General features: G+C 44.9%; 1 long non-coding RNA gene across 4 annotated transcripts in view; it reads left to right on the forward strand.

Annotated features, from left to right (window-relative positions):
* LOC116663549 overlaps positions 1–16647 on the forward strand; it is a 35875-nt gene extending 19228 nt beyond the window's left edge. Inside the window, exons 1-6 of one of the 4 annotated variants that reach the window (XR_004319726.1) lie at positions 7408–7535; positions 10735–11530; positions 13557–13720; positions 13809–14028; positions 14209–14433; positions 16303–16647. This is a non-coding gene — a long non-coding RNA (uncharacterized LOC116663549). Of the gene's footprint in view, positions 1–7407; positions 7536–10734; positions 11531–13556; positions 13721–13808; positions 14029–14208; positions 14434–16302 lie in introns of those variants that run through there. The other 3 variants (XR_004319724.1, XR_004319725.1, XR_004319727.1) reach the window with 3 other exon arrangements.
* Positions 16648–22342: the final 5695 nt, after the last annotated feature.

Consider the following 22342-nt stretch of genomic DNA (forward strand, 5'->3'; position numbering starts at 1 on the left):
ATGATAATGGATGTAAAGATAAAATGCCTGGCTCTGAGCCTCCCACATAGGTGTTCAGTGGACGTCTGTTTCCTGCCCATGTCCTTGACTTCTAGATGGACCCTTCTATTCCAATTGGGACATCCTTTATTTTATGACCCATGAACCGAGAACCTAGGTACTGAGTTCTGTGAGCAGCAAGTGTGGGAATCACACACCACCATTTACCCACGGACCATGCTGCACATTCCTCTACTGACCTCAGAGTTTCTCTCCGGGAATCTGTTCCCCGGCTTACTGTGATTGCTAAACATTTACTTTCATGTTTGGGTTCATTTCCTTGTTGGGGGGGGGTGTGTGGCAGGAACGTATGCTTGTTTTGTGCATCTTGACACCCTGCCTTTGGAAAAAGTCTGGGCTGCACACCAGAGCCAGAGTTGTCCCTTCTGCCGTCCCTTGGGATGGTCAGCCATTGCCTGTAGCATGTCTGACTGGAGTCACTCTCTTCCACATCTGAGGATGCTGCCCAACCCCTCATCTGTCCGGGCCCTCGTCTGCTGGACCACACCATGTGAATCCTCTCTTGTCTGCCAAGACCTGAAACCTGTAAGCCCCTCAACCAGAGAGGAAGGCAGAAGGCGTGGACGTCTTTGCAGCCTGACAGTGATATGAAGGGAAAGCCCCCTGAAAGCACAGTCTGAGCTGGACTGTAGCAGAACCCACCACCCCATGTCACACTTATGAAGATGGACTCTCTTCTTCTTGCCTCAGGCTCTTTGCTTCAGTGACTTTAAGCGCAGCCACTTTTAACCCTTTCTGAGACTTCCCCAAGAATCCGTGACTTACCCTACTCTGGGCTGAAGCGCGCAGAGTGGTAGACCAGATGTCCTTTAGTGGCAGGGCCCTGGTGGGCCACTGCTCTGCTGATTCGCTGGTGTTTGAGAATGGAAATGCCCCCAGAAGCTTTACATGCCACTCACGAGCCATTCCTGATGGCTGCGTCAACCTTCTAAACATCAGTAACCTAGAGGGTCCTTAAAATTTTTCTTTTATGAGTCATCTTTTATTAGGTGCTAATTCTTAATTAGGATATGAAATCATTCAGGGGTGCTGGGCAAAAAAGGTCATGGTTAGGAACGCACAGCTTGCCCCCCAAACTGAGCCCCCTTCAGTGGTACTTGTGTAGCCAGCCGCTCAGGTTTGAATTCCTTGTAAGAAAGGCGGACGATTGAAAAGCATATAAGCTGCCAGGCCCGTATAAGCCCCTTTCTTCACATGGACATATGTGTGGACTACCAGTAGGAGTCTCTGTCCTCCAGGCAAACGTGGGAGCCCCTTCTTCAGAGCCTCCCATCCCCCGGGGACGGCTGGAAGGCATGCAGCTAAAAGGGCCGGTCACTTTGCCGACTCTGCTCCGCAGACCAGGGCCAGAGGGAAGCCCCTGACTTCTGCTTCCTCCGGGCTCAAATGTTTCCTCTTAGTTCTAAGAGGTTGATCGTGTCTTCCATATTGTTTGCCTTTCTCCCCTAGCTTAAGCCCTCAGGGGTTGGATACTTTCAGACACATAATCGACACTTACCTTTCCCTTCCCTGGACCCTGTAAGGTAGGTGCCAGCAGCTCAAATGCCTTCCAGGTTGGTCAAGAAAATAACATACATATGGCAGACACTCTAAATAAAATACAGAGTAGGGAGGTCTCTTCCCAACAAAAATGCTCTTACCCAACCTAAAAGGTAAGATCTGTCAGTCAAACACCTCTTTGGGCTGCATTCAGCTGGCTGGCCACTGCTTAAGCCATATGCTTACACCTCTGATAAAATAATGCGTGTGTCCCCTGGTTGGATGTTCCTTTTACCTACATGTTTGACTCTCCTTTTGGGAAGCCCGTCTCCTCCCTCATGACTCATAGTAATCACATCAGAATAGAAGAGAATTTCAGGCCAGTGTCTGCCGGTGGGGTTGAGGGCAGAGTTGATGTTTCACTTCGTTGCACAGCTTGTCTCCTCTTCAGCATGAAATTCTCTCCTTGCCTTTATATCAGCTCTTGAAAATGTCACCTCCTTGCTTTGCTTTTTTGCCAGCCAGTCACAGCTCAGTCCTTTGCAGGCAGGGCTTGTCTTCAGCTTCTGCCCAAACTGCTTGTTAAAGGGCATCAGTGAGCCTCCCATTACCAGCCCATTATCCTCCGGCCCTGGCTGGTGCTCACCGCTCCTCCGAGCAGTCCTCCGCTGCTTGCACACCAGGACCCCATGCTCTCTGGTTGCCTTGGCTCCTCTGGCCACTCCCTTGCCATCTCTGTACCTGTGTCTGGGTAGATGTTCAACCTCTGAACTCTTCTCTACTTTGGGCAATTTAAAAGGAGCAAGTTGGTGAGCCCTGACCGATGTTGGGTCGGCCCAGGTAAGGGGATTATTGAAGACGGTTCTGGATGTGAGAGTGGGCTTGGAGATCCAAAACTTATTTTAAAATGACTGTTGTACTTGACTACCTCTCTGTCCAACAGGAACTTGTTTAGTGCCAATAAAATGTGCCAGGTGCTTTCCCCAGATTGGGCTTGACATCATCATGCCACACTCTTGAGACGCAAAGACGAAAAACACACAGGCATTCAGTGCCTCATGTTGCTCACAAACTGGAGGAAAACGAGCAACGTGACCAGTCCTAGTAAGTGCAGGGGTGGCAGCAAAAACCAGCCAGGGGATCAGAGCACTTTTTGGCGAGCTCTTTAAGCGTATTAGAGCGCTTGAGGGAACACTTAGAGATCTTCCCAGACTACAGTGTCTTCTCCCAGACTCACTAGTATCCGGGCTTGTGTATCTCCTAGATATGAATTCAGCATTGACTCTTGACTTTGACACATGACCTTGATGCTGGCCCCACCTTTCCCACAGCTGCCTGACTGCCCAGGTCTTTGTGAATGCTCTCAGCATCAGGGCTCCATCCCATCTCCCAGGGAAAGGACACTGAAACCTATTCTTCCCCAGAAGCCAAGCTTGGTGCTGGATGCGTAGAGAAAAGGTGATTGACAGGGTCCTTGCTTTCAAAGAGCTTAGCCTTTAATGGCCGAGATTTACAGCAAATGAACATACGGTAGGTGTTTTTCATTATGTGACTATTGCAGGAGTTCAGACAAGTGAGTATGTGCTGTGTTGCTCCCAGAAGACTTCATGGATGAGTGTGATGTTGATCTGGCTACTAAAAGCCTGGAGAGAATCTGCATGGCTTGGTGGAGGGATCAAAGCATTGTGAGAGAAGAGGGAACATCTGAGCATGGCCCCAAACGGCCGGGGATTTGTAGTTAGGAGAGTAGCCTCGTTAATAAGATGGGTAAGATAAGCGATCAGTGTTAGCAAAGAGCTTAATATCTCACTAGGAATTTGAACCTTCCCCCACACAACCAACCAGAAAGAAAGCTGCCTTGGTCTTCTTCGTGGTACCTCTTATGATGGGTCTGGTCTTAAAGGTTATGTGGCAATGGGTCAGAGGTGCTTGTGGAAAAGGTCACTTTAATGGAGGTCCTTTTTCTCAAGATCTGCGATCAGCTGAGATTGTCTAGGAACTTAACTCTGTGGTGCAGAAATCCGTCTTATTCACAAACCTCAAACTGACAGAAAAACCTCTACAAAGCAGGAGGGCAAAGATCTGGAGGACGTGAATGCTTGGGCAGATGTGACACCACAAGGAAGGGTCTGGGAAGGTCCAGGTGTTTGTGACGCTGTGCCCTGACTTGGGGGGCACTTTGGGACTCTGGGAATAAACAGCGTCACCTGCTCCTGTTCTTTTCGGGACTACATTCTTAATGAGCAGCAAAGCCACCCTCTTCAGAGCCTGCCAGTTATTCAGCTCACAGACAAATGCTTCCTGGGTTACACTGAGCCAGTGACCGCGGCGAATCAGGCTGCCATCTAAAGTGTCCGAGCTGTGAGCTCGTATGTAGAGAGGACACTTCGAGGGGGCAGGTTTGCAGAATGAGGGGAGGAACGGCAAAGAAGGCGAAGACCGGCAAACAGGAAGGCATGCCTGTAGCACTGTTTCTGCGGGCAACAGGCTGATACCTAGGCCACCCAGATAGGCTGAGTAGTTCAGAACTTTAGAAAAAGATGTGCAAGGGTTTACTGGTCGTAATGGTTTAATATTGGTTTATCCCATGTCCTCTTACTAAAGACATACATATCTGTGTCTAGGTACACAGTCTTCTCTCCCTTGTCCATCTGGGATACCTCTCTGACCCTCACTCATCCGATTGCCTCCAGCCCCCTGTCTGACCCCTTCAGTTTGCAGGCTTGGCCACTTCCTTCTCGTGACTGTACCACTGTTCCAAGAGAAGTTTCTCCAAAGTGAGCTCTACTGTTATTAACTATTAATCACCAGCTGTGCCTCCCACCCTGCGACTCCCCTCACTTTTATATGCACCCAGGAATGCTCTCTAGGGCAGTGACATATCCTGCATGTAGCGCAGTGTGAAAGGACACAGGCTTTGAAGCCACCGGAGCCCAAGACCAAGCCCAACTGTCACTGACAGGTGCTGAGACCCTGAGCAAAGCACAGAACCTCCTTACCACTCATTTTCTTCTTGCAGCAGATAATTTAGGTCAAGGTGGCTAAGCGTAATCTACCGACCTCCTTCCATACTTCCAATCTTGAGAAGGTACAGCATTAACGTATTTTACAAAGATTAAATACTCACCATTGTCAGATAACAAGAGAATATCACCAGTGTTGCAGGCATTTTGAGAAATAACTGAGAGGATGGAAAGAACCACATCAATAAAGAAAACTCTAGTCTGGGGTGCATACTATGAAACCCAGAGCAGAAGCTAGGGGAGCTGTTAGGGGCAGGAGCAACAGAGAACCAACCAATACAATTTAAAAAGCAGTAAAAACGTACCCCTAAAAAAGTCAATGTGTCTAGACAGGTTTACGGGCGATTTTAAAAACCAAATTTTCAGTAAAAAGACATATTGTATAATAATTAAAAAAAAAATCCTAGAAAAATCCAAAAAATAAAAAAATCTGGAAAAGTCCCCAGATCAGAACAGGAAAAAAAAAAAAAAATCACCTCAACAAACAAAACATTCGGCTACTTAAGGACACAGAGGCAAGAGTCCCCAATAATGTATTGACTAACTAGATCAAGCACTGCATTAAAAATACAATATACCATGACTGGGAAAGAAGTGATCCATTTATGGTATTTATGATATATAATAAGGAATAAATTAAAGTCTGCTATTAGCACCTAATTACAAATGAGTGGTATCCTTTATCAGGGATAATTTTTAGATAATTCACCATATTAACTATTGTTAGAGAAACAAATCATTTGGTCACTCTATATTTGGCTAAATATTTGAAAAAATTCAATTCTCGTTTCTGGTTTTAAAAAATAATTCAATGGGCTTGAATAGGAGAAAAATTTCCAGTAAAGGACATAGAAACATACAATAAATACTACCTTTAATGGTACTGTGCGTTATGATTAAGGGCAGAAATGGGATGAGAATTCTGATTACCATCATTACACTGGAAGTGGGTCAGAATAAATCAAAAAAATTTTTAAAGTGAATTATAGTATTGCAAATAGGAAACAATATTTGCCCATGTCTACATACAGAAGATATCCAAGACAAGAAACAAAAATTTCTGATAAATCAGCTAAATATAAATACATGTACAAGAATAGAATGCATTCTTATATATCAGCAGTAACTGATTAGAAATGAAAAGGAAATTAGAAAATTAGAATTAGAAATAAAATTTGAAACTAAAAAATGTCCCCTGTATTCAGCAACACAAAACATAAACTATTTAGGTATAAACTGTACAAGAAATATGCAAGATGTATAACAAGAAAATTGCAAAATTGTGAAACGTGAGTCGTTACAGGAGACCTAAGTAAATAGACATAATGTGTCTAGAAAGAAAATTCAGTACTTAAAGGTGTTAATTCTCTCCCCACCAACTTGTAGAACATAATAAAATCTCTGCCAGCATTTTCATGGAAATTTAAATGGAAGAGAAAATGCATGAGAATGACAAGAGAACATTTAACATAGAAGATTAATAAATAATATAAGGTCTACTACTAAGCTAATAAATTACTGAAACCTTATGATACATGCATGGGGCTCAACCAACCGGTTGACTGAACAGGATGCTAAGTTTTGCAATAGACTTAACCATTTGTGGTAACCTGTTCCTGTATCTGTGATTAAAGTAGCATCTCAAATTGCGGGTGTGGATGGAGTATGGAATTTTTAACAACACTGCTGGAATTGTTGACTACACATTTAGAATAACAAAATAAGACACCTAACTGATGCCATGAAATATAAAGTAGCCATATTAAAGAGCCAATTAAAAGAAAACACAAGCATTAGGGAAAAAGTTAAGAAAATAGATAAAAAATATTTTGGGGAAGCACATATAATCTAGATACTTTTAAAAAGCATGTACAGAGTATTTGACCAAAAACTAAAAACAACTCTTAGAAGAGACAAAATGCATTAATTAATTAAAAGACAAATTATAAACTTTTGCAAAATAATATTTATCAGGTTATGGATTACAATCTATAATTACATAAAGAACTTTTAAAAACCAATAAGAAAAATACAAATAATTGAACAGAATTATTTTAATAGGCAAAAGATATTTACAGGAAATTCACATATTAAGAACAATATATGAAAAGATGTTCAACTTAAAGGGAATGTAATTTTAAGCCAGAGTACTATATTTTGTTCTGTTTCTCTGGTTTGCAAAAATTAAAAAGACTAATATCCACCGATGGCAAGAACGTGGAGAACCCAGCATTCTTGTTTGCAGTAGGTGAAAGAGAAGGTTGGTGAAGCTTCCTGGAAATGACGTTGCCCACCTGTTCAAATGCAAAATGCACTTACGCTTTGATGAGGACATTTCACTTGGAGGACTTTAGCCTTAAAAAAAAAAAAAAAAGCTTTTATATGCACCTTAAGATGCTTATTCTAGAATATTTTATAAACTGAAAATTTGAAGCACTAGGCCAACATGCAAACAGAAGATTAGCAGTCATCTTTTACCAAGCTATACGCTGACTGTGCGTATTCTGTAACAAAAAGCACATGTCCGCTAGCCTTCCCATGACCTCTTTAGAGCAGTCCCTTAGAGCTGGCTGAGAGGCTGTCTCCTGGGCTGTTGTCCTCAGTAAGACCCAGAATAAAACTTAACTCACAACTCTCACGTTGCACATGTTTCAACTGACAAACTTCTACTCTGGAATATGATGCAGAGTTATTAAATAGAATGATGTAGGCCTATGCGAACTGATAAGAAAAGAAGTATTGTTAAACAAGAAAAAGAAATGTATGTATATACAGTTGTTCAGAAATTTTAAAATGACTTTTAAAATGTTAAATGTTCATACAAATTGCTGTGTGTGTGCACAGAAGAGGGTCTGGATGTTGCCTCCTGCAGAGCTGACCTTGAGGGGCCCAGAGGCTGGTGATGGGGAAGATTCCTGGGGTGTGTTGTTTGAAGCCCTCAGGCTGCTGTGAGGCTTGATGGAGCAAACCCAGGTGAGGCACCAACCACAGAGCCCGTTATGTTTGCAAAAGACAAGTTCCTTTTGCAGTTGAGGGTGAAGCTCGACGTGCTGCACATTATTACGCCACACTCTTCGCTTCATTGACCTTCCTTGACCTTGAGCTCTAACAGATTATCTTAGAGGGCTTACCATGAATCACTTCTACCCAGCAGCCTGAAGCCCCATCTTGGAACGGAGGGCGTGGGGCACAGAGGACCGAGTCCCCCTCTGTGTAGCTCTGAGCTCTACTATGACAAAGTTGATTTGTGCTGACATGTTGAAGCCACACTTTCACTGGCAGAGCCCCTGGAGGGAGGGGAATTAACATGCTGCAGGCCTCCCAGCCCTGTCACCTTTAGTGGGGCACGTAATTAATGTGTAAGCTGTTCAACCATGTTGTATTAACTGTGTCTCCAGCCAGTGCCCAATGTGACAAGATTAGCAGAGAGCACAGTTATTCATCAGTGAGTTGTCACAGTTTAATTGTCCTTTAAATGCTTCAGAATATAGCAGAGGTTGAAGGAGGCAGGGACAGATTCCCTTAGCTTCCCTGAGAACCAGCCCGTGTAGACACTGAGAAAACTAAGCACAATTTCCAAGCAAATAGTGAATCCCAAAAGAGGCTGTATTAGCATGCATTGCCCTTCCCCTCTTTACACGTCTTTCTTCTTACCCTTGACCCTTAATAATCAGGGTACCTACTATCAGCTGAGCGCTAATCATATGCCAGTTCAGAAACAGCATCTCATGCAAATTTTGGAATAACCCCATGATAGTGGCTATTGTGTTATGCCCATTTTACAGATGATGAAGCTGAAGTTTAGAAAAGTTAGGTGACTAGTCCAAGATCCTCTGGCAGATAAATAGAAAAACTGATGAGACAAAGGGAAGGGGGCAGGGCACAGCCATTCAAGGACTGACAGAGCCGTTAACAACAAGATGGCAGAAGATTCAACTCCCAGTGGGCCTTGAGGCCCAAGATGGCGGGAGATTTGACTTCTGGTAGAGCTTGAGCTTCATTATACAATCATTGTAATATTAATATGGCAAATGGCACTCCCACAGGCTCCATGACAGTTCTGAGGCTGACCACCAAAGGGCAGAGTGGGCCCAGTTCCTGGGACTCCTAGCCCCTTCCCCAGGGGGATAATCCTCCCACTCGTTAGCATATGAAGCTACCGAGCCCATAAAAACCGGCGACACCACGCCTCATGGCTGCCTCTCTCGCTCCCTCATCCTCGAAGACAGCTTGCACCCTGTCCATGGGGTGTGTATCTATTGAGAACCCAACCCGCACACCTCACGGCCTTTCTCTTGCTGTCTGAAACAACCTACACTCCATGCAGTATGTATCTCTCAAAATAAACCTACCTTTACTCAACTGTGGCCCACTCTTGAATTCTCTCCTGTGCGAAGCCAAGGACCCACACCTGGCAGGGCATGTCCCAGGGGCTCCACCGAGACCTGGGACACGGCCCTCCTCACACTCCACATTCATTTTTCCTGTGTCACCGGGAGTACAACTCAGTCCCAAACTGTGTGTGTCTGTTGGGGAATGTGCTGAAATATTCCCCAATGTCTGAAATCCTCTCCATCTGATAGGACCTAGCTTAAGAGTGACTCTCAGAAATGCCAGAACTCTTCAGAGAATCTATCCCCAACATCTGCATCCTAAAGAAGTTTATTTTATTTTTTTTTAAATTCTCAAACCTCGACACATTCTTTTTATATATATTTTGATTGAAGTACAGTCAGTTTACAACGTTGTGTCAATTTCTGGCGTACAGCACAGTGCTTCAGTCACATAGGAACATATATATATTCATTTTCATATTCCTTTTCACCATAAGTTACTACAAGATATTGAATATAGTTCCTTGTGCTGTACAGTATGAACTTGTTTATCTATTTAATATACATTAGTTAGTATCTGCAAATCTCGACTTAAGAAGTTTATTATCTAACATCCCACAGGTTAGTAGAATTCACTCTTGTGAACGTACCCTCCCATCCGTTTGCCCACACATGGGTTCAAAGCAGCCATCGAATTGTTCAGGGACAGAAATCTCTGTTCTGCGCACTGGAGATTGCAATCCCAGCTGGAGTCCTGTCCCTCCTTCCCTGGGCTCTCTGATGTGTGCTGCCTTTACAACCAGCCATCTGGGGACCTTGTCCCCTATCTGCACTAGGGTTTGCCCTGGGTTTCTTTATTTGAAGCCAAAATCTTCTTCTTGGAACCTTTTGATTGGTCTTCTTTGCCCAAGCCTGGGGGTCACCGTTCGTGTAAATGGATCTCTAATCTATTTTCCTGAACTAAAGAGACTGGTAGCGTCTAGCTCAGCTTTCTGAAATAAAAAATCTCTGCACTTTCCATTTGTTACCAAGTCCAAGCTCGTACTGCTCGCTGCACGACAGGCCAATAAATTGAGAGAGGAGTTGCTGGGCAAGGAATAGTGACTTTATTCAGAAAGCCGTTAGATTGAGAAGATGGTGAACTAGTGCCTCAAAAAAACATCTTTCCCGAGTTGGAATTCAGGTTTCTTTTATGCTCAAAGGGGACAGGGTGTGGTTGGTGGCCGCAAACATTTTAGTGTCAGAATCCTTTGTTCTTGCAGCTGTCCATGTAGGTCCTAGGTTGGGTCATGATGTCCCTGTAAACCTCCAACAAGACACATGTTACTCTCTGTTCCACAACTTTTTATCTCTATATGAATGGGAAAGTGTTACACCCTTAAAGGTCAAAGCCTTGAGAATGGGCGCTCCTGTGTATTTCAGGCTCCAGGCAACATCCTTTTACAAAAGGTGCAGAACCAGCAAAACTGAGCACAGGAGACAGAGCACAGGCTTAGAGCCAAAGGAACAGATCTAATATGGAGTCAGATTTATTTTTCCCTATTACACGTCCTTGAGTAAATGGATTAAGGAGCTACTGAGATTCCCTCCCAATCTTACAAGATCCCACCGGAAGAGAGGTGTTGGGACTAAAACTGGCTGACTTGTTGATTTTAAGTGGCAAAAGTTAGCAGAAACAACTTCCCTGGCCACATGAGACTGAAAGCAACCCCTCACTCCTCCCTGCAGATGCAGATTGTACCACGTGACTTTTGCCGTCTCCCCCAGCTAAACAGGCAGAGTCTATTTCTCCACCACTTGACTCTGAATTTAACCTGTTTGCCTCTTTTGGTTCATAGGATGTTACCAGGCTTGTTGCAAGCAGAGGCATGAACAAGCACTTGTGCGATGGGCTTTTGTCCTCTGATGCGGCCACCCCTTGTCCTGAGAACCCGCCTGGCATGGGGCACCCGAAGAAGGAGGGATACAGGTAGTCCGTCTTCTCAGTCACCCCAGCCCGGCCACCTTACGTCATCAGACAGCCAGTCCTGGACCCTAGACACTTGGCCGAGCCTCCTGGCCACTCCGCACCCGACTCCTCCGGACGTGGGAGAAATAAATGCTTCCCTTACCCACCAGGACAGCATGAAACCTTTTCTGAACAAAATCTGAAAACAAAACGAAACAATATTATAGAAATTAGTGTCTGTCTTAGTTTTCAAGCGTTTGATTTCTTTTAACTTATTCATCTTCTGAAATGATTGATTTGGGAAAAGTGAAGCCTGTTCGTTATAAAGAATGGAACTAAAACAGGAAAAGAAAGATTTAAAACGACTTCACATCCAACTTCTCTGCCACAAACGTCTCAGCCTCCAGCGGCCCTCACCTCAGACATCTCTCTCCCCGTATCAACTGTGAAAGAGGCAGGCGTAGATAAACCAAGAAATATCTTTCAATAAAAATGGGATTAGTGCCACCTACTATTTTCAATATAAAAGTACTTTATTAAATTTTACTGTAATTTCAGAGAAGATGGGGTGATGTTTGAACGAAGGGAACCACAGATCTCCAAATAAATGTTGCCTTGCAACAAAAGATGTAATTTTTGTAAGAGAGCCCTCTGAGCTCAGGAACAAGAAGGCAAAAAACATTGAGGTGGGCTCCTTTATGTTTTTTAACTCCATGTTTTAATTTCAGAAAATTTTAATAAGGGGGAAACCGGCAATCTGACACTTTGACTATTTCTCATGATTTTTGTTGGTGATATTTGCAAGGCGAATAGCATTTGCAATCTATTATGTAACAGTGATTCCCACTGTTGAGTCTTTTTCTATTTTTAAGTAGATTTGATACTTAGGAGTCCTTTTCCCAATAGCTTTCCCTCTCCTGGTTGGGTTTCTATTTAGCTTTATCTCCTTGCTCGGCTGGATTTTTTTTATCACTGAGCCGTTCTCCACTCCTCTGTCCCCTACCAGGGTCTCACTGCTGCTGGATTCTTAAATTCCTGCCTGTCCAAGATTGCCTGTGGCCTTTGTAATCAAAGGGAAACTTAGTTAGATAAACAACTTTATCTTTCTCTCAAAATTTATACCCCATGTCCTCCTTTTTTTCTCTTTTCCCTGATTTAAAGAAAAATTGTGCGGTAAGATATACGTAATATGAAATGTACCATTTTAACCATTTGTCTTCTGGTTTTAAGTGTTGACTTGTCCTTCCTCTGTTCATGCTAGTGGGCTGATTTTTTTTTTTTTAAATGTCTCAAGACAAGACCCTATTTTTGGTGTGCTTCCCTGTGACTATGGTTCCTAGAAGCCAGCTTGGCTGGGTATAATATTCTTGGATTAACATGTTCTTTGCCCAGAATTTCCTCTCCACACCACTGTCTTCTAACTCTGAGTGCTGCCGTGACTGAGAACTGCCTGCTGGTCTGCATGTCCCCGGCCAGCTCCCTCCCTTGCTCTCTGTGTCTGAATGCTTGAAGCAAGCCTTGTCCTTCGTGTTTATTGACTCAACCAGGAAATATTTCAGTGGCGTTCATTCTGTATTGATGTTTCTTAATGAATGTTTCTTAACTAATAAAAGGAGCAGAGTTCATCTTTTAGGTTGGTTTCAGTTCATGTTCCTTTGTTCACGAACATTTTCTTCTATTACATACTTTAAAAGACATTCTATCCCCTTCTGTGAGGTTTCCACCCCAGGGACACCGAGGAGTCATATCTGACTCTCCTTTGCCTGTCCTTCCTTCTCTTGTTTTTTCCATAATTGTTTTGATCTGTAGTCTTTTCTTGGGTGTTCACAGCTGTCCTCTCAAGCCTGTCTTCCTCTCTGTCAGTAACCGATTACCCACCGTGTCCCTGGCTGTTTTGTTAATTTACTAGTTCAGTTAATGATGTTGCTTTGGCACTAAATTTTTAAAAAAGTTTTCATCCAAGCCCATTCTGTGCATTTTAATCTCACGGTCTAACTCACTCATATTTTCACGCAGGCTTTCTCTGATGTGAAGGGCTCACGGGAGTCTTTCTGTGTCTTCAGGTTTTATTTTCGCTGGGACCACTTTTCTTCATCAGACTGCAGCGTGCTCTGTACTGCCTTCCCCTTTCATAGTTTTCCCCGAAACATGTTCATCCGGTTACTGTGTCATTTCTTTCTGTCTGTCTTGTTCTTAACTCCGTTTGCTCTAATATCATTAGGAAAATTCTCCTCGAGAACTATTCTGCCTTCTGTGACGTTGTCTCTGTGGGTCTTAGTTCCAGGGCTGAACTGTGTTTTATCAGCTTCTTTTCTTTCTCCCTGTCCCCGCGGCGGAATATTCCTGGGACATTCCATGGGAAACCCTCAATGGCAGGGCACCCTGGAGCTCTTCCCTCTCTCTGGGGGCCAGGAAGAAGCCAGCTGGGCCTCCTTCCGTTCCCTACAGTTGGTCTTTGTATTTTTCATGCTGGCCTGATTACCCCATCATCACCTTCTCTCCAAATGCAGGAGCTTCGGGAGAGCTCTTGGAATTTTTTTAAACTTCTTTGTCTTGTGTAGCTTCTGGTTGTGGGGCAGAGTGCCTTCCTGAGCATTTTAATGCCCAGCTTGAACTTGGCTTTCCTTTTTCCAGCTACGGAACGAGGCCCCCTTTCCCTGGTTCGGAAGTGGCTGGCCAGGATTTTGCAGACCTTTGCCCTTCTGTTGGCAGGAAGAAGATCTGGCTTCGCTCTCCCATCCTTATCCCATTTAATTTGACAGCACAGCCAACAGCAGTCAGCACTGGGCCCCATATGGTGTGTATTTAGAAGCACCTTCTTCCAGGACTGCATCGTACTGCATTAACACATCAGTCGGATCCCTGCTCCCCCACAGGTGAGAAACTGTTTCTTTTCTTTCTTTCTTTTTTTTCTCGCGAGATCAGAGACTCAGCATCTTCATTTTGCGCTATATAAAATTGCAGTTAGGAAATTAAATTTGGAGGAGGAAGAAGGATGTTGAAGTCGCTTCCGATCACATGAAAGTGCAGTGGACGCTCAGCATGGGAGACGACTAGGCGGGGGAGCCTGGGCTAAAGCCTCATTGGAGCCTCACAGATACGGACTGAAGTCGCAGCAGCCACAGGTCTGGGCCAGAGTCGAGTCGGGTGATCAGACCCCAGACAGAAACAAAGTCCTGTGTGGGTGAGTGCTGAAGGGGACCATCTGCTTATAAGAGTCAGGACAAGCTGCTGAATTTAAGAGCAATGACTGTGGCAGTAAAGCAGAAATTCACTCTAAGTACTGATGGCCAGTGGTGGTTGTACTAGCTTGTCCTCCTTTATACTAACACTCGCCCCTCCCTTCTCCCAAATGGGTGCCTAGGAAGGTACAGGATGCTGCAGAACATTCCAGAGCAGGGTTCAGGCCCCTCCTCTGGTTTGAGCTGCACGTGTACACAGGACAAGTCCCAAGAGAATCAGAGACCTGCCAGGAACAGGAAGCTAGAGACTGCAGCATCAACACTGGCACCAGGTCGACCCACCTCAATTACTGACGGTTCGCGAGGAGTCAGGAACCACGGTGTGTGCTTCACAGACATTGTCTCATGTAAGTCTACCCCTTGATACAGACAGGAGCATGGAAGAAAAAAAAGTTAAGCTACATGTACAAAATCATGCAACTAGAAGAATGCCAGAGTTAGAACTTTTCCCCTAAGTATATCTCTGCAATACAACATGTATTGACTTTTCATGCTTTTCATTTGACTTGAAACCATATGAAAAGGATCTAGAATTTTTGAGAAGACCCAGATCAACCCCTAGTACTGGATAAACACAGAGTCTCCAAGACCTTCTAAGAGTGAATAAACAGACAAAATCAGTGATAATAGGAAAACCCTCAACATTCAAAATAAAGTTTTTTGTAATAACCTTTAATTAAAAAGAATATGAAAACAAATATATGTATGTAGATGCATGACTGGGACATTGTGCTGCACACCAGAAATTGACCATTGTAATTGACTAGAAAGAGAAAAAAAGAGAGAAATATATGTATATATATAAGTTTTAATTTGAAGAGTTAAAGAAAAGGTTCTCCCAAGATGCCATGGAATTGTCCCCTCCCCCAAACAAAAAGTAGGAGGACATGCCAGAAATCTCTAGTTAAAAGAGGCCACTGCACTATGACAATGTATTTTCAGATGAAAATACATGAATTTATTTGAAAATGTATTGTAGATAGTGAATAATAGATTAGATATGGGAAACGAAACCAAACAAGTGAATTAGAAGACAAATTACTAAAATGACTAAAATTCTTCCAAAACCAAGGGAGAAGATGATGATGTCATGAAGGTAAGATGGGTTAGGGCCCCGTGGGGTACACTTAGGACATTATGACTATGTTAGCTGAGAACTAATGAAACATTTCCCCTGAGCTAAGCAAAGACATCAATGTTGAGATCAAAAGACATCACCACGGGCCAAACAGAATCAGTAAAAAGAGATCCACACAGACATATATCTTAACACAACACTGAAGTCAAGCTGGGGAAGATTGCATGCAAAGGGGAGACACAATGGTGACATTAAGGGATTCCTGATGCCTGCCTGGGAAGCGTTTGCACCCACCAGACCCGTGCAGGAAGCTTCCTAAATATTTAGGGCTTTGCCCCAAACTTACTGAAGCAGATTTGCCAAGGGTTGAGTGACGGCATCTCTATTCTTCACAAGTTCCCCAGGAAATTCTGAGCTGCCACTGGCCTTGGGAACCATTGCTGGCTGGATGCCAAGAGACAGGGGGCACATGAACTGACCAGTTACACAACCAGTATCCACTAGCCAAAGCTTTCTTACACAGCTAACAAAAAACCAGTTGAGAAATAAAGTGGGAAACAATGTCCAATCAGGAAAAAAAATAAACATCAGGAGTGATGTCAAACAGAAATGTGCAAAACCTGTGTGGTCAAACCAGAGGTGCATCCATGACAACTGATAGCAGCACAGAGCAAGGTGCTGGTTGGGAAAACGTAAACCTGTTTTCCAAATGGGATAGAAAAATAAAGCATGTTAAAATGTGAGTATCTGGTTGAGACACGCAGGCATTCATGCCGATAGTGTTATGAAATCCCTTGTTAGTCAGCTAAGAGGAGGTTTGGCAAGAGGGACAGGAGACAGACGTATTTCAAGCCTGAGGCAGAAGGAAGCTCTGAGTCCTTGACTGGACCCAGGCAGACCAGTGGGATAAGCACTGGACAGAAAGGTCATGTTCTAGGTTTCAGTCCTGATTCTCCCACTAACCAGGGGTGGGATCTTGAAGGAAAACTTGGCTATCTCTTACTTCTTCTTGGGGTTTTTTCTAATTACACAGTCAATACACTCAAACTAAAAACAAACACTCTTAAAAAACACAAGGCATCACCATATGCCGACCATCCCTGTTTAATGTTGTGTGTTTTCTCTGTCACGTCTATAGCCACAGGTGCGTAGGGACCTGCAGTGATGGTGTTTGACAGCTGTCCTTCACATCTGGCCGTGGACTGAGAACCTCTCCATGTCAACACGCAAGGATCGTGTTGTCCTCCCCCATGGTTGCTTTGTCACTTACAACGACTGCTTTCCAATTTTGGGACATTTAGTCTGTTTTCTTTTTTTTTTTTCTTTTTTCTTTTTTAGTGTCAAAATAACGGCAGAGAATGTTCTTGAGCTTTGAAAGTTGCCACTTTTCTGATTTTTGTCTTTTATGGGAAGTACCTAGAAGCTGAATTGCTAAGTCACAGTGTAAGTTCATTTTAAATAATATAATAATAAATATGTGCTATATGACTATAAGGATGGATGGTCTGCTTGGCACCCCCTTCTCACCCTGGCTTCTTCGTGTGTATAGTAAAGGCCCATGACCTGATGTTACCGAGTCCAAACTCAATCTGCTTGCCACACAACAGGCCAATGAATTGGGAGACGAGGTGTTGGGGCAGGGAAGAGCGACTTTATTCAGAAAGCCGGCAGACTGAGAAGATGGCAGACTGATGTCTTGGAGAACCATCTTCCCCAAGTCCGACTTCAGGCTCCTTTTATACTAAAAAGGGGAGGGGGTGTGGTTGGTTGTTGCAAACTTCTTGGTGTAGGAATCCTTTCTTCTTAGAATCCTTTGTTATTGTCCACCTGGACCAGTCACAGTGCCCCAGTAAAACTTCCAACAAAACAAATGTTATTTTCTATTCTGCAACTTATCTTTATGAGTGCAAAAGTGTTAATATCTTTAAAGGTCAGAGCCTTGAGAACAGGCTCTCCTGTCTGTTTCAGGCTCTAGGCAACATCCTTTTACAAAAGGTGCTGAACCAGCAAAACTGAGCACAGGAGACAGAGAACAGGTTTAGAGCCAAAGGAACAGATCTAATATGGAGTCAGGTTTGTTCTTTTCTATTACACTGAGCCTTCCAATCAGAACTTCTTGGTCATAGTCACTCATTCGGTCAACAAATGACAGTACTATGGTTCTCACTGGCTAAGATCCTGGTTCCCCAGAGTTGACACTCAGGACTGCTGACCCGAGGAAAGGCTCACTCTGATGGGGACATGGATGAGGAGACAGACAAACTCTTGTGCCCAGGGAGGGTCCTGGTGCTTTGGGTGGCTGCAAACTGCTTGAACTCTGAGTGAGCCTTGAAAGTGAGGCCACTCTCTGAGTGGACCTGTCCCAGCAGGAGGCACACTCCAGATGGAGGGGTCAGTCAGGATGCTCAAGTCAACCTGCTCCAGAGCCTGGGGGACATGGGATGCAGGATGGAGGAGTGCATCCCTCTCAGGTCTCCTCGTGAGTGAGTCCTAAATAGTTTGCCAGGCCCTCCGAGCCTCCCCAGACCAGCCCCGCTACTGTGCTGGGGGCCAGCGAGAACTGCCCTGTTGCAAGGTTTGTGCACTTGTCTCTCCAGGACCTCAAAACTCATGGTCAAATCCCTCTGCGAAAGTTTGGGAGCCCGACTCCCTTCTCCCACCCCATAGCTTCCTCCTGCCTCCCTGACTCAAGTCCTCACTCTTCTGTCCCCAGGCAACCCCTCAAGCCTTGGCCAACCCAGGTGAAGTGTGTCAGTCTCCAGGCTGGTACCTCCCGGCCTGGGGCGGGGTCCTTCCTTCCACCTGTGCCAGGTGAGGCCACCCCCTGGAGTGAGGGCAGCAGAGCTCCTCTGTAAATCCGCAGAGGAAGGGGATGCTGCCTCAGGAGGCTTTGTGGTGAGGCAGATCCCCAGGGACCCTGACTCCCGGGTCTCAGGGCCGAGCTTCTCTGGAGGTGTGGCCGTCATGGGACCTGTTAGGGAGACTTGGGCTGCTGATCACAGCCTGGAGAGCAGATGATGAGGTGGCCGCTTCCTGGATGTGCCGGGCACTGAGTTGGGGGAAAAGGCTATTCAGGTCGATGGGGAAAAACAGGCACCACACTGGGGAGTCTGTGAAAGGAAATAAGGGAGCCCTCACTTAAAGTGGAGTCGGGGCATAGAAAAAACTCCAGTTACCAAAGGGGAAAGGGCAGAGGAGGGATAAATTAGGAGTTGGGGATTAACATATACACACTACGGTATATAAAATAGATAAACACCAGGACCTACTGTATGGCACAGGGAGCTATTCAATTTCTTGTAATAAGCTATAATGGGGAAGAATCTGAAAAAATATGTATGTGTATGTATAACTGAATCGCTTTGCTGTATACCTGAAACTAACATTGTACATCAACTACACTTCAATAAAAAATAAAGTAAAAAAATAAAAAACTCTGAAAAAAAATAAAAGTGGAATCAGGGGCCCTGAAGGGGGAAGCTCTCATGCAGAGGCAGCAGCAGCTCACAGACCCCAGGAGGAGGATTTCCTCCCCACCCCGTAACAACTAGCTCCCCTACCCAACAGCCTGCACCCAGCGAGGACCACCACAGCCTGCCTGGGTCCCTCCTTCCCTCTACAAAGCTCTCCACACTCACCTCTGGTTTGCCATGGTTTCCTTGATCCGAATTGCAATTCTCTGTTCTTCTGGATGACCTCATTTTACTGGTAAAATAACTGAATTTTTTTTTTTAAGGTCACTAAGTCTAAGGTGGGAACTGTGCAGAAAGGTTTATTGCAGGGCTGAGCAAGGAGGACTGGGTGGCCGATACCCAAGAAAACCCCGAGCTCCCTGAAGGGTTTCAGAAAAGCATATTTAAAGGCAGGTGAGGGAGGGGGGTTGCAGAGTATGTGATCAGCTTGTGCACAGTTCTCTGATGGGATGATGTTGAGGTAACAGGGCGGTCAACACCACCAACCGCCAGGCACCAGAAGGTCTGGGGGCCATGTGCTTTAGATATTCAGGTAGTTAATTTCTTCCCTTTATGGGTGGTTTTTAGCATCTGAAAAACTCAGGAAATAAACCTGAGATACTACTGTCGGGTCCTCCAGAGAGGAGCTGCAGCAGAGGATATGGGGAGGGGTCTGACCCTGAAGGCCCCGCAGGGTCCTGCTTAGTTACAGGAAGACATCCCCTTCCCCAGGGTGGGCTGTCTCACGCCCTCTTCCCCAGCTAGGACCTAGGATCTCCCAGGCAGGATGAGTGAATGGCTAGCTTTCTCCTCAGCCTTTGAAATCACCTGGTGACCTACTAAAACACAAAGATGTTTTCCTCCAGAAGATGTTCAAGGATAGTACATGATTTTCTATCCAGTTCCCATGGGCCTCAGACCCTCCAGAGCCCCCAGCCTCCACGGTCTGTGTGCTCCATGGTTTGATAATATGGGGTCGTTCCCCTGACCCCCTGCTGGTTCTAGGGGCCTCTCACACCTTGCAAACATGCTCAGGAAGGTGAGACATCTGTGCTCCATAGAAGCTTTTAGCAAGGGGTCCAAGACAGTTCCTCTTGTCTAATCCAGATTTCCCCAGGCAGCAGCGAAGCCAAGAAACGTCTTGGGAGAAATGCTCTAATGAAGGGACCTTTCAAATACTTTCCCGTAAGTTCAGAACCATGGTATTCCAGCACCAAGGAGAGCAAATACGGCAACCTCAAATTTCCTGTCGCTTGCCAGCATTTCCAGTCTTCCTGTGGCAAAGAGGCAGAGCAGTGAACCTGGGACTAAGGAACCAAGCCAGGCGCACCTGCGTACACAACACACTGGTGTCAGTGTACTGGCACCCGGACAGGTGTCTTTTTCCCTGTGGAATTCCCCATCCCTCAGGACGTGAAATGCAGGTGTTCACAGGCAAGCCTCTTCTCAGTCGCTGTGGCAGACTGTCTCTCTGGAGGGAGCAGGTGGCTCAGTCTACTGACGAGTCAGCTGAGATGGAAGCACTGATTTATGTGAATGTGTGCATGTAGATGGGGCCCCGGGCAGCTGAGGTCCTGAGCTCCATGCAAGCCTCTGGCCTGCCAGTCCCTTGAGGCTCTGGAGGGCTGCGAGCCCCTCCTCTCTTCCCTCCAGACCCCACTTCTCCTCTCTGGAAATACACATGTGCCTTTGTCCTTGCTCCCTCAGCTGCCTCATTTATGTATTCATCCATTCACTCACTCAACAAATACTAAACGAACGTCAAAATCTCCAGCCATGCTCATCACATTGTGGGGATGTGGCAGAGAGCGAAACAGACATAAATCTCTGCCTCTCATGGCATATACCTTCTACTGCAAAGAGACAGATAATAACAAAGATCAGTAAATGGAAGATATTAAGTCTTTTATCATGATAAGTTCCAAGGAGAGAAATGCAGCAGAGAAATGGGAGAGGACCATTTTCCATCCTCTTGCCTTCCTTATCCGTCTCCAAACCCAACCCATCCTTCAGGCCAGGCCACTCCCATCCTCAGCCTGCAGCTTCCCTAAATGTTGAGGGCTCCTCTGAAGACTCTTTTGGAACTTGTTCGAGGTTTCACGTGTACCCAGTAGACCTGAAGATCTTACACTCCCATGAACTATGGCCCGTGAGGATCATGGACACTCACTGAAGCTCAAATGATTGCTGTGCCTGATGGACTGGGTGGAAGCTCCACGGATGTCTGTCTGCCAGCCAGAGTGACTCTGTGTACAGTCTTGGGGTCTTTGCCGATGGCGGATGCGTTTCACGCCAGGACACTGGAGCTCAGAAGGAAGCACGCTTTCTGATTTCATCTTCACGCGCCCTGCTGAAACAAGGGCTATCCACGTTTTCAGAAACTCAGACAGGTTAAGAGGAACAAGCCCCAGGTTTCAGAACTATTGAGCGTAGGATCCGAGAGCTGGAGGCCAGCCTGTCTGATCTCATTCTCTGAGGCTAGAAAAATGAAGTCAGGCAGCTCTGAAACCGAATTACCTGTCTGCCAATTTTGCCTCGATCCAGCTCTGTCCTAGCAGAATTTGAACAAATTTTATATATTAAAACCAGTAACAATCACTGCATGACTTCCGATCGGGCTAATAAATGAACAACAATAAGGAATCATGCTAAGATAGTTGGATATATAGATTTTTGGCGTTGAGCTCCGATTATACTGAAATGGAGAGGTGGGAGGTGGAATCGCAATTCGATATATTCTTTCTCACTCCTTGGGGTAGAACTGGACCCATTAATGACACTTAAGAGGAGATTCTTTTTGGACCCCTGTTACGGGATGGAAGGACTTTAAGGAGGCTGGACAGCTCCACATGCTGAATGCAAAGAGAGGGAGCGCCTTCCAATTTACGCCGTGGGATGTGGTGAGAATGCAGTGTGTGTAAGCTACAGCCCTTCTGAAAAGCATTTTGGTGATACATGCGAAGAGATTTAAAAAGCTCGCATCTTTTGGCTCATCCGTGACTTTAGCAGGAATTTATCCTCAAACTCTAATTAGGAATCTGGGCAAAGATATGACATAAAGGTGCTGCCTGAATCAGTACATAGAAGAGGGGGAAAATGGAAACAAACTACCTTTCCATTGTCCAGGGGATGGCGAGACACGATGCAAGAAGCATATTATGAAGACATGGAAATTATATATATAAAGAGTTTTTAATCATGGGGAGAGTCTTACAATATAATGTAATGAAAAAAAAAAAAAAAAGCAGGAAACACAATTGTCTCACTTCTGCAGTGAAGCCCTCCCTGACTTCCCAGACTGAGACATGGTCCTCCATACTTCTGCCTGCTAACGTCTATCACAACTGTAATTCTGTTTAATTAACTATGTGCACAATCATGTTTCTCAAGTCTCCTTTACATTGGGATGATAGCCTCAGGAGGAGGGCTCTCAAGGCTGCTGTGTTTAGTCATTAACCCCCAGGACCAAGAACAGTGCCTGGCACATGGCAGCCACTCAGTACGTATATACTGAAGCATCTGGAATCATGCAATTCGTGACACTTTGTGCCTGGCTTCTTGCATTTCGCATGTTGTCATGGTTCCTCCATGTTATAGCTAGCAAGTCAATATTTCATTTATTGCTGAATAATATTCTATTGTATAGATGGATCACATTTTGTTTATCCATGCATCAGTTGATGGATATTTAGGTAATTTCCACCTTCTGGCTATTGTCAATAACAC

This window comes from Camelus ferus, chromosome 5 (assembly GCF_009834535.1).
Source record: "Camelus ferus isolate YT-003-E chromosome 5, BCGSAC_Cfer_1.0, whole genome shotgun sequence".
Taxonomy (NCBI): Eukaryota; Metazoa; Chordata; class Mammalia; order Artiodactyla; family Camelidae; genus Camelus; species Camelus ferus.